Here is a 9,060-nt window from a genome sequence, read left to right as displayed (position 1 = left end):
TCCCAGCTGTCTGTGGTCTTTCCCCACACTTGTATTTTGGGGGACATGTGTGTGTGTAATAACCATCACCTCTGCCTGGCTTGTAGCCTGCCTGTTAAGTTCAGCATATCAGAATAAAACACATGGGCTTTGTGCTTGGATCTGGGGATTTTGATGAAGGGAGAGAAAGAATGAAGTTTAACACTCATTTAACATTAATTGAAGATTTTATGTATGTCAAAGACTGCACTAGTGTCTCTTGAGGGGATGTGTCTCGAAGGGACAGCTGCTTTTGTTGCTAAAAGATGCAAGTAAGTCCAATGTCACTGCAAAATTGGGACATTCCCCCCCCCCCCCTGCCGCCTGGAGATCCTTTTCCCTGAATTTTCTCTTTCTTCTGGATCCTTTCACTCCTTCTTTTTCCAGCACAGCCTGGAGATCCTCTTCCTACCTGACCATTGGTACTGTGGAATGTTTTTGCCTTCCCAGTCCCCAGCTCTCTCCAGTGACTTTCCCGTGCTTACCTCCATCCTTGCTCTCATGTGCCAGGAGCTGTCTGCTTGTCTGGTGCTCCTTTTCTCCCCTGTATGTGGGAGTATCTGAAGTCTTGTAAGGATCTTCTTATTCCAGCCCCTCTGTTGCTGAATAAAACCTCACTTGGGTATGAAGGAGAAGAAATTCTGAGATCTGAGGGAAGATTTACTACCTCTGTGATTGCTGTGTAAAAAGGATACAGCATTTCCTACATTGCCTTTTAGTGCAGAGCACACAGAAAGATGGTGGATTCTACTTATGTCAGTGCACACTCCATTCCCAAGAACTATGAGAGTATGTAAATCCAAGGCACAAATCTGTGGAGGGATGGGAAATCATCATCACTTACAATGCACACTACCCTCAGATGACATAATCTTGTAAACTGTATATTTCTCATATATTAAAAAATTTACAGAGTTGGTATATTTTTTATAAAATGTACAGTGTGGTTTCATCACAGAAATGCAACACGTTGGCAACTTCTATTACTACCACTGCAATTATCATACTGTAAAGATGTACTGATATGTATACGCACATAAAATACTCTTTATCAGTTTTAATACACATCAGTTTCGTAGTCTGAAGACAAGAAAAGCACAAGACAAGGAAGCATCAGTGCCCAAGTCTTCAGGAATTACAGTTTAATGTTTGCCTTGTCCTCATGAGTAAATGTAGTATAACCTTGCTCAGGTTTCCAGATCACCGTCCCCAACCAATCAATTAGGCACTGAATTAGAATAGGGCCAAATTTCACGGTATATCCTTTCCCATCAACTTCAGAGTAAAACAAAGCCTACTTGTCTTTAACAGGCTAAAGCATCGAAATCTCTGGAAAACAGCACCCGGGGGAGCAATTACTGTGAAACGGTGTTGGAGGTACAGTGGGGTTATTAGTACAGTGTTCCAGTGCACAATATATAACTGTACAGGTAAGTGAAAATGCAAGAGTGAGTATAAACATTCCACACTAATGAGGCTGCACAAGTGCTAAAATAAACATTTCCAAACCTGTGTCAGCACACTGAGACACTTAAGTGCAGATTTATGAACCCAAGTGAAACTTTCGCTTTTGAAACAAACTGCAAAAACGTAGGTGAGGGGCAAGACCTCTTGCTATTTTCCCTAGTTTTTGAAGAACCAAGGCTTCCACAGTTTACCCTGGCTTGTCCTGCTGCTTTCTGAGTCCCTATTGATTACCAGCTATGCAGTAAAAACAATGGGTGGCTTGTAGCCATAAATATTAATCAGAAGAATGTTAAATGCATTGTATTGTTCTCTTTGGCAATGAAGAGTTTTCTGGGGCAGGGGTTATTAAAACATGCTGCTGTGCCAAAGAGAAGATGCACTTAATGCTTTTGCTATTTATTCCTCTTAGGCAGTGGAAAGCTGTGGAGGTCTTTTGTGAGGCCAGTGGAAAGCCTGTGTTTCAGATCTGACACAGGTGATGCCCAGCACAACAGGGCTTTACCCCAGCACAGCGCCAATGGGGTGACGCAGCATGGCTCTTCCTAGGGCAGCCTTTCCTGGGTTGGAGGCTGGGAGAAGGTACCTCTCTGCTCAGTCTGCTGGGGCCCATGTGCCTGTGCTGATCACAGCTGCAGTTGACATGTTCAGCATGGAAGGAGGAAATTTCCACCAGGTGTCCCCAGCAGGCTGCCCTTGGAGTCACCAAACTTGTCACCTGTCCCACAGCACTGGCCTAGTCCAAGCTGAAACTCGTGTCCTCCCATAATGCCTTTTCTAATGTGTTTTCCCCTTGGGAGTGCTCCAACTACTGCATTTAGCACCTCAAACCTTAGTGTGCACCACATCTTTGCTTTAAAATTAATCATTGCAGATCCACAAACATTTCCTGAGGGATGAGGCAGGGCTGCTGCCAAGCCCAGGGCACCACTCCTGCTTGTTCCTGCCTTCCCTGGGTACAGGCACTGGGGAGAATGTGTGTGGCCACCTGGTTAACACAGTCATGGATTTAGCTGAAAACTAACATTGTGAGGTTTTTATTAGGTTAGTTTTCAGGCAGAAAAATTCCCTGGTGTGAGTCATTGTCAACAGAAAATTATGCCAAATCACTCTAACAGCAGAATGTAAATAGAAACCAGTTCTCCTGACTGCCAGAAATGTGCTTTTTCATGAGATCAAAGAGTTGGTAGAGTAACTACAGAATAATAAACATGTCCAAAAGAAAAGCTAATAGAGGAAAACAATCTTAAGTTCTGCATGTGCCTACGAAAGGATTTGCATGTAAGCAAGTGTTTCTGCAGTGGCCCCTCCTCCAGACATGGAAGTGATGTGTATACAGATTCTAGAGAAATGTTTCACATCCTTCTCAGTCTGTTTTAGTAACTCTGCCTTTCACAGTTAATCACATCTTGCAGACTAAAGGCTTTTGCAGATTATCAGATCCCATCCAGGCAATGACAACAGCCTCTGAATGCAACCAGTGTTGTCACTTGTGCAAGTAAGTTTTACATTGGTGTTGCAGCCAAACCTGGAAAAGCCGAGACCCACTTTTCAGACTTTGAGAAGGCAGACATTGTTGGACATGGAAATGGTGCTTGACAGGCTTCTTTACTTTCCCAATGCCATCCCTAAATTGCTAGATTTTATATTTTAACACTCCTTTTCAGTGGTGCTAGCTATGCATCTTATGGAAGTACCTCTGATGAAAAATGCCTTCCATTACTAGTTGTGACAAGCTCTCCAGCTCAAGAAGGAAGGTAATGAGAATGTCAGATAAGGTAATCAGGATCAGGATAAGAAGTAGATTCAGAAGAAACCAGAACTTTCCTGGGCTCTGATGATTGACTCTACTCTGTTAATTATTAGGAACATGCCAAGCATGATTTCTGGCTTAGATCAACTTATATTTGTCTAGTTCCTTTCTGTGGCACTGTTAGGAAGTTAGCACACAACAGACATGATTCTCACTAAGCAAACTGCTTGAAACCACCCTCTTTTTTGGTGATGATGAAATTAATAATGGGCATTCTGTGCCAATAGCCCTTAGTGGCAGAGGGTGAGCCTCAGTGCTTCCTCTGCTGCTGTGGATGCAGCTGAGTGTTGAGGACTGGTTGGCAGAATGGAAGGATGTTGGGATTACAAAACTTGTGTGTTAAGAAATTACTATGTCTGTGCTGCAGGGTGAGGAAATGCAGGTATAAACTGTGCTCTTTCAGCACAAGATTTCTTGTTAAAATGAATTATTTTTTCCATTCACTTTTCTATGCCTTTTGCATGCACTTCCATGGACAGTATCAACAGCTTCCTGGGAAACGTCCTGCCCTTTTGGCTTACAGACCTTGATACCTGGAATCCTGTGTAGGCCGACTGTGGGACCAGGGCCTCTGTGAAGAAGAAAGGACTAAGTCACTTGCTGAATTGACAAAGCTCCCAGCTATCCACCCATGTTTGGCAAACTTTGTACTGCTTCATACATATGCAGTGTCTTATTAACAAATTCCCTCAAAATGTGCTGTTGTGATTATTCCCATTTTGCAGCTGGCAAAGTGAAGGCAGAAGTGAAATTGGTGAGATCTCTCTCTAATGAATTTTTAAAATTTTTTTTTTAAACTTGTAGCTTCTAACCTTTTTTTAAGGCAGATTTTGGTAGGATTTTCCTCCTTTTATGGGTGAAGTGGTCAGAACTATTTAGCTTTATCAAGTGATTTTTATATTCTTTTTCTTTACTGTGAGGATGGTGAGACACAGGCACAGGTCACAGGTTGCCCAGAGAAGTTGTGGATGCCCCATCCCTGTCACTATGCAAGGCTAGGTTGGATGGGATATGGAGCAACCTGTTCTAGTGTAAGGTGTCCCTGCCCATGGCAGGGAGTTGGAATTAGATGATCTTTAAGGTCCCTTCCAACCCAAACCATTCTATGAGTCTATGATTTTAACACTAGTACTGTGAAGATTTGAAATTTTAACACTAGTACTGGAAGATTTGAAATTACAGTTAATATTTCTATATATAATAGGATCTCATTGGCATCACAAAGAAGGTAGATACCACTACCCTCACCTTGTCTTTTGAAAATCAGAGATGAATGGCAACATATTGCTCAAGGCCATGCAGAACAAATCTATGACAGCCAGATCCACATCCTGCTGCTTTAATTTCTAGTTCCCTTTAAATAGTTCTCAACCCTAATATAATTCTAATTCATTATAATTAATATAATAAGTAATATATAATTAATGCCTAATATGCTGTTGCAGTTTGTGAATACCAAATAAGCTGGGGCTGGCTGCACAGTCTGTGTTCAAATTACTCTATTTAGAACAGTGCTAGCAGCACCAAAGCCTACACCAGCAGTTTCATAGCTATGTGAACACACGTTGTGTAGTTCCATCTATGGAGAGGAAGGAGAGACTGCACTCTTCATGAATTTATTTTAAAACTAAGCTGATAAAAGCAGCACCAGATCCATCTGCTGATAAGAAAATCACTAAAATAACGGATCAGGTACCACAAAGCTGCACTTTCTTTTGTGTGTTTTGAGAAAGGATGTTAGAGGAGTGCATCTGCCTGCACCCTATAGCTCACAATGCTCAGCTTGACAAGGATTTTTGGCCTCAAATGCTTCAGGGAACATTGCTTTCAGTTCCCAACAGCAAGTTCTCAATGATAATGGCTGCAAATCATTGCTTGTAGGGGCAGATGACAGTCATCCTGGTGTAATTTAGAAATTGGTGGGGTAAATTATCCTGTGATTTTTACAACTTTGCATTAAAGCAGGACATTGAAAATACCTCTAAAAAGCACAGGAATGCAGACCTAGAAGACTGACAGAAAATCAACATCAGTAGAGAAGGGGGACTACTTTGTCCTGTCTCAAAATAAAAAGCCGTTCACCATTCCAACTTTACAGCTTGTCGTCCTATATTAAAACAAGCCTGCAAACCATGACTGATAAAATTTCGAGTCATTAATTAGTTGCTGCTTAATCCTTTATGAATGTGCTAGCAAAGCCCTCTGAGCTTCACTGAGATCAAAAGCCAGCTTGTGCACAGGGCTGCCCTCCCCCTGGGCAGGCAGGCCTCCTGAAAGAAGATGATTAAGTGACAAATTATTCTTTGGAGGTACAAGTGTCTGCTGGGTTGCTTTGCTTCGATCCAATCCTTTCACCCTTCCATGAGTGGTCCCAGTGAAACTGCTGGATTGGGCTCCTGCCTTTGAGCCTAGGCAGCAGGGTGGAGGTAGGAATTTGTTTCTGTGCCGGCAGCTACTTGGGTACTGTTCTTGGCACAGGTTGTGGGGCAGGAAGGCAGAAATGGGGTGCAAAGCTTAATCATAAAATAGTTTGGGTTGGAGGGGACCTGTAAAGCTCATCTAGCCCAATTCTCCCACAAAGAAGAGGGACACCTGCAACTAGATCAGGTAACTCAGCCCCCCATCCAACCTGACAATCTGTTTTCAGCGATGGGGCATCCACCACCCCTGTAACCGGGGATACTTGGTTGAGTGAGGAAAACAGAGTCTAATTACCATTTGCAGCTTGTGACCTTGAACTGGCTTCTGGGCACATTTGTGGCTTTGGTACAAAGAGAAAAATTGCAAAGACTAAAACCCGTTCCTAATTTCTACTTGGTTTTGCATTTTGTTGCAGATGCCTGCATATTTTTGCCTTGCCTCTAATCATATATAGGGATTATAATAACTACACCTCATCCAAACACCACAACTCTTGATTAGGCTGCTCAAGATGTCTTATTTAATTTTCCCACCATCCTTAAACTGACCAACCTTTGTCTCATTGTCACCTACCTCAGTGTCCGTTCTCAATTAAAGAGTAACAAACCGGGATAATGTTATTTGGAACTGTTTATTAGCTACTGTGTAGTGCCCCAAATGTGCCATGCTCAGTGACAGCACAAAGCATGTGTTTGGTGCTATTTAAAAACTTGCAAGCCTTTTTCAGACAAAAATGTCAATCTTAACACAGCTACTAATCAGGTTGGTAGAAGAATAATTAGGGCAGGCACAGCTGAGGTTACACAACAAATCAAAGTTATGACTAGAATCCAAAAGACATCATCCTAAAAAAAAATCACTAACATAATCTTAAAAAAAAACCCCTTTATATTTGGAGCAAGCAACAGCAGTTGGTTATTTCCTTCATAATTGTCTTGCAGTTTCTGTATATCTTGGCAGACAAAACCAGACAAAGTGTTCTTCACCTCTGAAGAACACTTTCTTTTGCAGGATGAGAAGACACAGAAGTAGGACGCATTTGAACTCAGATTTCCAAGTTCAGCCGCTCCTCTTGCTATTTTCAGCCCTGTAAGCCTTTTCCTTGTTGTCATGTGGGGATGCCTGCTCATGATTACAGGGACAGTGTTTGGTCTGCTTGGAGACAGACTTGCCAGACGTGCCTCCATGCTAAAATGAAAGGCTGAAATTCCCCTTTGATGCTAAACAGCTTTATAATTTTTTACCTCGGAGTGTTATATTTTTTCCATCTGACTTCAACAAGGAATTAAGTTGTGAACATTAATAGTGCCAACATTTGCATTCTTCTCTCAGGTAGAATGTAAACAGCAGGGTGATGCTGTTTTGGCCAGGAAACGGGGCCAAGCTTTTCCACATCTGTTGATCTTCATAATGAAAAGGTTATGTGAATGTATAAGTAAATTTACACAGCCCTACTCTCCATCTGGAAATATTCATGCTTCTGAAAAAACATGAGATGATATCTTAGAAAAGCTGATATGACCCAACTTGTAACTTCTGTCCTGATCATCAATCATTTCCTATTATAACAGGAACAAAGGATGGTGCATTTGCAAGCTGGAATCACTGAATCTGATACACTCTGAAGATATTATGAGACAAGTCTCTTTGTTTTTTTTAAGTACATCTTCTGTCAGTTTAGAGCAAATGAAACCCACATGAAAACTTCACTTATTCCCTGTATGTTACATCCTTGTGTCATAATGTGATACCAATATGGACCTCCATGCTGTGTGAAATTGACATTTCATTGTTTTGTATTTTCCCCTTTTTTCGAGAAATTCACATAATGGGGTGTGCTTCTGATTTGTAATTCTGATTCATTGATAGGTCAGTCACACAGGACAGACTGAACTGACTTTCCAAGAGCAGCACATTGTTCACAGAAAATTAGTGCAGCTTTAACAGCAAAAGCATTCATGAAGAAAGACAGGCACAACACAGTTCATATTTTGCAATAAAATACGTTAACAATGCCTGTTTGGCTTCCTTCTCCTGTGACCCTTTATGTCAGTGAGTAATTCACTTGAGCAATATAAAGATATCAGTACAAAATGCAAGCACAGTGATACTCACAGTCACAGATAAAAGCAAGAGATGCAGTATGCTAGCAGGGTACAAATTCATTCAGCTCTGCTATCTCAGATAATCCCAAGCCAATTCCAAACCTGCTTCCTCTTTATCTTTTATGTGCGCTACCTTTTCTGATGTTATTACCGTTTAAAAGAATTAAATGTTTAGGTTATCATGGTTTGGATAAATGCCTAGTTATGTATTATTGATTAACGATGTATTAATCAATTTTATTATAGGCACAGTCCTCCACTTGGCTGACTAACACTAGAAGCTATAAATGATTAAATTCTGCTTTCATTTTCAGTGGCTAGAAAGAGATTCCGTCAATAGGAATGAAGATATTTTATGTCCCTTGAGAAGGGAAAATAAGATTTTTATTCAGTTTATGAAAATACAAAATGTTTTAAATTAAATGTTTAAGTTATGAGTCACTTGTGTGCTTTACAACACTGAATTACAGCATATAGTCACTTGGCAAGTGCAGGTGGATGTAGAAGGGGCAGTTAAAAGATAAAAAGGCTGTTAGAGTATGAAAGTCCAACTCAAAAAATGGTTAGTCCTTGGTTTGCTGTGGATGTGTCACCACATAATAATTGTTGTAGTCAATAGCAGTTCATGCTCAACCTATGCTTTTAATTTCATTTGTGTTTTGAAAAATCTCAAATTAAATTCTTTAATTAATTTCCCACTGAACTAAATATTTATGTAGTATTTACAACTGATCTCACTATAATCTATTATGTTAGAAACAAGCACCATTAAGAAAATCTCTGTGTATAAGAAGCTTTCTATATATGGGGTTTAGAAACTTTTCTAGGTGAAGAACATTCATTTTATTGTTTTTCAGGATAGGTGCTGATTTTATGCTCTATTTTTATGCAGCTAAATCTTTCAGAACCTAATTTTGTTTAGGCATTTTTAGCAATGGCATACAATTCTGTTAACATTCTGTATCTCCTGTACTATAAATTAGTGCTAAAATAAATTGTGTTAGCTTCAGGCTTCTTCAGAGCACCACTATAGCTATGCAATAAGTCTTGACAAGGGCACGAATGAATGATTGAAAATTACACGAGATTTAATTTCGGTAGCTGTTTCCTGAACCGTGTGATACTGGTCAGCTCCCAACACCACAGAACAGCTCTCATCCCGAGACAAGTGCCATCTATCGATAAAAGACATATTTGAGTTGTGACCAAACATGGAACCAGCCTGCCACCTGCTGCTGA

This window comes from Fringilla coelebs (assembly GCF_963513975.1).
Source record: "Fringilla coelebs genome assembly, chromosome: 1".
Lineage (NCBI taxonomy): Eukaryota > Metazoa > Chordata > Aves > Passeriformes > Fringillidae > Fringilla > Fringilla coelebs.
This window is presented reverse-complemented; position numbering follows the sequence as displayed.